This window comes from Aegilops tauschii, chromosome 5 (assembly GCF_002575655.3).
Source record: "Aegilops tauschii subsp. strangulata cultivar AL8/78 chromosome 5, Aet v6.0, whole genome shotgun sequence".
NCBI lineage: Eukaryota > Viridiplantae > Streptophyta > Magnoliopsida > Poales > Poaceae > Aegilops > Aegilops tauschii.
In genome coordinates, this window is record NC_053039.3 from 569,147,851 (window position 1) to 569,154,091 (window position 6,241).

At 44.6% G+C, this 6,241-nt stretch overlaps 1 pseudogene; it reads right to left on the reverse strand.

The window, feature by feature from the left end:
- Positions 1 to 2,905: 2,905 nt before the first annotated feature.
- LOC109771695 (uncharacterized) lies at positions 2,906 to 5,715 on the reverse strand (annotated as a pseudogene).
- Between the last annotated feature and the right edge of the window lie 526 nt (positions 5,716 to 6,241).

Genomic DNA, 6,241 nt, shown 5'->3' on the forward strand with positions numbered 1-6,241 from the left:
TTCCTTCGTTTGTGGGCAGGTTTGCAAAATGATGGCGATAAGAGAAGAACCTGCTGGAGGGATCGTCGACCCTTCAACAGGCGGTGGTGTGAACGCATGATGCATCGCGTGCGCCGCTGACTGGTGGTCTGCCGAGAATTAATATGGCTGGGGAAAAAGATCTTGAATCTGAATCGGAACAAGAACTTGAATCTGAATTGGAAGAAGACTGAAATGTTCAAAGCCTGCAACTGCTATTGTGCTGTGATCTGCCTTCCTGGGACAAGATGGTTAAGTTGTTGATCTTGCTTTTGCTCCATATGGTCTTGATTTCAGAAGTTGGTGATCCTTTTGTTTCTAGTTTGGGTGGGGTACCGGCTTTGGAACTTCAGGCTATCTTGTGAATTTAATTAGTGCTACCTGCCAAGTGCTGATTTTGCCGGGGTTCTTTTTGTAGCAAGTAACGTTGCTGAAGAGTATGTCATGTAAACTGAATCTTGATGTATAAGTTCAGGGAACTATAGGATATGATGCTGCATGAAAATCTTGTAGAGGTTTTAATATTTTTGGCTCCAAACTATCAGGTATATATGTTCATTATTTGTTGCATTATTTTGGCCAATGCTGCACATATGTTTGGCCAGAGAGATGAAGACATTCATATGTTTGGCCAGAGAGTCCAAGAAACCTCTGTTTCACTGATGCTTCTTATATAGGGCTAATGCAACAACATTCATGGGCATGGGCTTCTGTCTCAGCATTTCCTATCATCATGCTAAGATCACTATACAGTTATTTCTTGAAGGTTTTTCCCCTGTGCCTCCTTTTAGTGGTGCCTGTTACTATAGCTGGTCAAACAATGCCACTTCCTAGTGGAAAACAAAAAACTGTCTGAAGCTGGACGTCGTGAAGAACAACATGCTAGAGTGGACTGGAGACTTTCATTTGGAAAAAAGGACATTTTTCCATCCAAAGAAGAAGAAGAAACAACATGATCGGCCATGGCAAATTATGGGAGCTTTGGTGGGTACTTATTGCCGATTATATTATGTCGACTTAATATACAATCATCAAACACCGTGTCGTTTCTCAGTGTTGTGTTGTAACTTTCTTGAGTGTTTCGGAACTGGGAGCTCATTGCGATCTTCTATTTTCAACTCTAGTATTATGCTGCAAAATTTTCATCAGGAGCATACTATATACACAACCACCCAACAAGGCTTCAGATATAGCATCTCGAGCCCCGGCTAGAGTTGGACGCACAATAACACTGCATTGCTTTGCAACATTTCCAAAGCATTAGCTGCAACAACTCATCCTCATTGCTGCAGATGCCACTACATTGGTATTGCTACCAAAAGGCAGCATTACTTACCAATCACATACTCCCTCCGTAAACTAATATAAGAGCGATTAGACTAAAATAGTGATCTAAACACTCTTATATTAGTTTACAGAGGGAGTACTTCTACTCCAGTTCCAACTAATTCTAACTAAAGTAAGATTAGAATCACATCTTGTTAACTCAAATCTTGAGAGATACCTCCATAGATGCCCCGGCCCCAATCAGATACGTAGGTAACATAAGCAAGATAAACAGCGGTAGCTTCTCCACAGTGACTGCCAGCATGCTGCTGCTTGTCGCCACCTCCATGTCTACCATAGATCTGATGCCCTTGTTCACTGTAAAAAAATTGGGAGGCATAACTTCAATAACATTGCAATAACAATATATACATAGCCATTGGTGTTGAACATAAAGAGAGAGAACAAATGCTTGCTTACTTTGAACAGGAAGAGATTTGAAAATTGAGAATGATAGCTTGGAATATAAGTTACTATCATGTACAGCATGTCTGAAATTTGAATTCAAAACTGATAAATTCTTACCGGAAGTCCATACCATACTGTACTTCAATAGTTTTATTGTTATGGATTAAAAGACCATTTGAGCAAAGAATCACAAAGCAATATTTAGATGAATTGTTTCAGAAGTCTGGTCAATAGTATCTTTGTGCTATTTTAAAATATCTGGTATATTGATGTTGGTAGCAATAATATGAGAACGTTCAAAGAAAGGCTAAAAAGACATGGACAAATATCAACAAAACGTTGGCATTATTCTTGTTATTTGCAAAGTGCAGACATTTATATGAGTGGGCGCATCTAGACTCTGAAGGCACAGTTGAAGCCGCCGAAACCCCTGCAAGAGCAACTGACTCTGAACTGTAGAGTACCTTTCATTGGTAGCCAATTTGTTGCTAGCAACAATCAATTGAGTCATGCAAATTGTTGTGGCATTAGCCCCTTGCTGCAAATGGCTCTTGAGTAGGGATATAACAGGATGATGGTGAATCCCACTATGCATGACGGAGGATGATCAGCAACACCATGTATATATGTGGAATTCTACCGTTGAACAATTTCAACCATGTAACAACATAAGATGGAATAAAGACCATGTTAGCGCTGGAGAATTTTGGGGGTTCCTTTGAGAGAAGATACTATCGCACAAGCTCTTGTCTGTGATTCAACAAGACTGTCTCATTCCTTGATATATTGATCGGTTGAACTTTTATGGAAAAAATATGTATCATGAAAATCAGACGTCAAATGCATGCTACCCCGTCTCCTGCCTGCCATTTTCAGTGAGCATTGGATAGTCTTCCGGTCAGACATAAAAGAGCAGAACTCAATTAATTTGAAAACTCTGAAGGCCGAAATATATTCTCCAAATGACACGCTCCGGGCTGAAATCAGCATCCAGCAGGGAATTTCTAGAAAAGGTGCACAAATATATTCTCCACACTGCCATCAGATATAAAAGGCCAACCTCGCTTCCATTGCTTCAGTCACATGACTAGACAAATTCATCAGGTACTCCAGCAAACTTCCCCAGCAACCTGAGCAGGTAAACAACACAGCATACAATACGCAGGCAGTTTCTCAGTAAATCAAAAGGGAAAATTGTGCATCCAGATTGCAGTACACATCATAATTTAGCTACTACATTGCGAGGTCCACACAACCATGTATTCTCAAGCAATTAATAACTACTCTAGAAGTTAAAACTACGACTGGACAGGCATCATATGGAGTCATCACTCTAGCTGTTGCGAGCGTGTGAGCGCTATGAGATTCATCATTCCTTCACCGTATCTGCTGGACTATTATCTCCACAGATGAGGAGGATCCCTGGGTGAGTCGCTCCTTAACCCGACGCCTTCTAGCTTCATCCACCTGGGATATTCTTTCAAAGTCGTGGCAGCTCTCACATGGGAGTTCACGACGCAGAACAATTCTCTTCAGCCCCACAGCTCGTTCCATGACTAGCCTTATATAGTTTGTCACCTTGTCTTCCTCTTCAAACCCTTGAACCCCCAGCCTCTTCAAGTTGAAGTGCTTGAAACCCTTGGATGGTCCCCACACCACGTTTGTCTTCTCCACACTGTCCTCGGGCGTTTCGGCACATGAATGTCGAGTTCGAGATAACTTCATGCAGGGACACAGAAAATAAAAGGCGCAAGTTAATTAAACCTGACACAAACCCATGCAGGATAATGTAGTAACAATTGAAATTAAATATATCTTCCATTAAAAATTTGCAACACCATCAGTACTATTATCAAAGTTTAGGCCCGCGTAGAGTTTTTGAAAGTAACTTGCATGAATTAAATCCTAGGCAAAGTAAGACACGCGAATATGCTTCGGATAACTCTAAAACGAGGTACGATCCAGCATGATTTAGTTTTTGTCTTGCATGGACATTGCCTTTCTGCAAAATTCAAATGGAACGTCAGAACTTTCATTTGCATTGCATTATCATTCGTATGCAATACAATCCATGTGTTCCATATATCCCAATTACTATGCAGCCTGTACACACTACTTCTAAAGTTTGTGATGGATTAGAGTCTGTGAGTGATCAAAAATCAGATTAAGTTGGTGGTATGTTGTTAATGCTGAATATTCGGAAACCTGTCACACTAGACAGAGTCGTATCCAGGCTAAGATGTGGATTAAATTCAAAAGAAGGAAGAGTAACATGCTTACTGTGAACTTCTGCAGGGCAGGTGCAGCTTCAAGGATAAATAGGGTCCAGCTCAGATCACACTCATGGAAGATACCAGAAGGGACACATCGGACAGATTTCTGAATATAGCAGTGAGCTGCTTCGGATGTTCCGGCTGAATCCATATCTGCACCAAGAAGAGGAACACAAATAGACAGCTGAAATTAATAAAGAAGAAGAACATATAATATGTGTGCAGAAGAAATTTATATGGTCCGTAGAAATTAGTTTTACCATTTTGTGGCGAAAATTGAGATGCAATTTCAACAGGTTCATTGCACTGCTTGACAAGCACTCACTCAGCAGGAATGGCACCGGCCACACCTTGGCCTCACAATCGAGACTGATTTTGCGAAGCTCTGGAACGTAGCCAAGGCGCAGCGGAGGGTTCTTGTAGAACCAAGAATGGCACAACACTGTCCTTAGCTTGGGGACGCAGATGAGCTCAATCTCCTTGCACAGAAAGTGCATAAACTCAAGCTCCTGGAGCCCAGAACACGGGGTGTCAATCTTTAGCGCAGAGCCATGATTAACCAGTCTGCAGAATCTCATGTTGAAAAACCTGAGCTTATCGCAAGCCCTAATGAGGTCGGTGATGTCGGAGTCCCCGAATGCAAGGCTCTTGAGTCGTAACCTCGTGAGCCACCGGAAGGTGACCTGGTAGGCGCGGAAGAAGGACATGAATTGCTGCCCAAACTCGGTGAGCTGCAGGGCAGTGTTGTCCGTGGGTGGCGGGGATATTCGAAATTCGATGCGTTTTGTCTTGCCACGGCTGACGACACCATCGACGGCGCTGCCGATGGAGCTCAGGTGAGGGGCCGACAGGTAGAAGCATAGGCCGATGACCTTGATGGCGCGGCTGTGCTGGCATTCACAGCTGCGCTCGGCCGGAGCACACACGGAGAGCAAAGCGGCAGTGAACGCGTCCATGGTCTGGACCGGCGTGGCGCCGCGGAAGTGGTGGATCTGGAATATCAGGACCGAGAGCTGGTGAGGGAGGTGCCGCCGGCGCACAGCGCGTGGAGAGTGCGCCGGCGCGGACCGCCTCGGGCAGGTCGAGGCGCTGGAGGATTCGGAGGAGGAGTTCGTCGGGGAGCGCGCTGATCCTGTCCTCATCTCGGGCGACGCTGAGCTTGAGGGGCGGCGACTCCATGTCCATGGGCGGGATTGGGAGGCCGATTGATGGATTGAAACCCTAGCTCGAACCAATCGCCTAGATGCGCCCGAAGCCGCGACCTCCCACCTCCGGCGTGGATCTGGACGAGAGCTCCACCGCGCGGCCAGATGGAAGGATGGATCCAACTCCCGCCGCCGCCTCCTCCTCCTCCTCTTGGATTGGATCCAATCCACCTCCGGCGTGGTGCTGCTAGTGGCTGGGAAGCATGATTAGCTTGGATCGCTGGAGCATTGGATTGGAGTTGGACTGGATTTGTGCTCTACTACTTATCAGCGAGTGAGGATTCGACTGGCGGCTGGAATGGGAAGAGAGGAGAAGGGGGAGGAGGCAGACGGAGCTCAGTCGTCCCAAGCTCAACTCTTTTCTTATGGATGGAATAAATAGCATTCATTTGGAGTAGGTAGGTAGATCACCAACACACCCTCGAGTTGCTCTCCCACTTTCCGTCAGGTTTATTTTGCAAGACTACAACTATGGCATGACTAGTACTACAATATTAAACTTTCCAATAAGTTTCATAAAAAACACGGATACATATATTTCAAAAAATACTAATGAGTATGAATGTTAGCCTTTTATATAAGTGTATAGGTCAGAAAAAAATTATTGAAGTGTAAAAGGGTTCAACAAAAGATTTGGCATCTACACATAGATGTGATTACCTGCAATTTTTCATGTAATGCACGTTCCTATATTTTGGTAGTAAAAAAGACAAATATTCAGATATGAAATAAACAAACGCAATGTTTGCTACTCCCTCTATTCTCTTGGACGCCGATAAATGCCACATGTGTGGACGTTAGAGGGTCTGCCCACACATTTTGTGTGGTGTATAAGAGGAACAGCCACACACCTGCGTGTGGGCAAAATAGATAACGCGCACACGCCCCGTACGTCAGGCCTCGTACCCCGTGGTCCCGCACGCCCCGCGTGACAGTCACCGCGCGTCCTGCAGTTGCCATGGTCCAGACCCTCGTCCATGTTCGTTTAACTGTAGTTGCCATGTCGCAGAA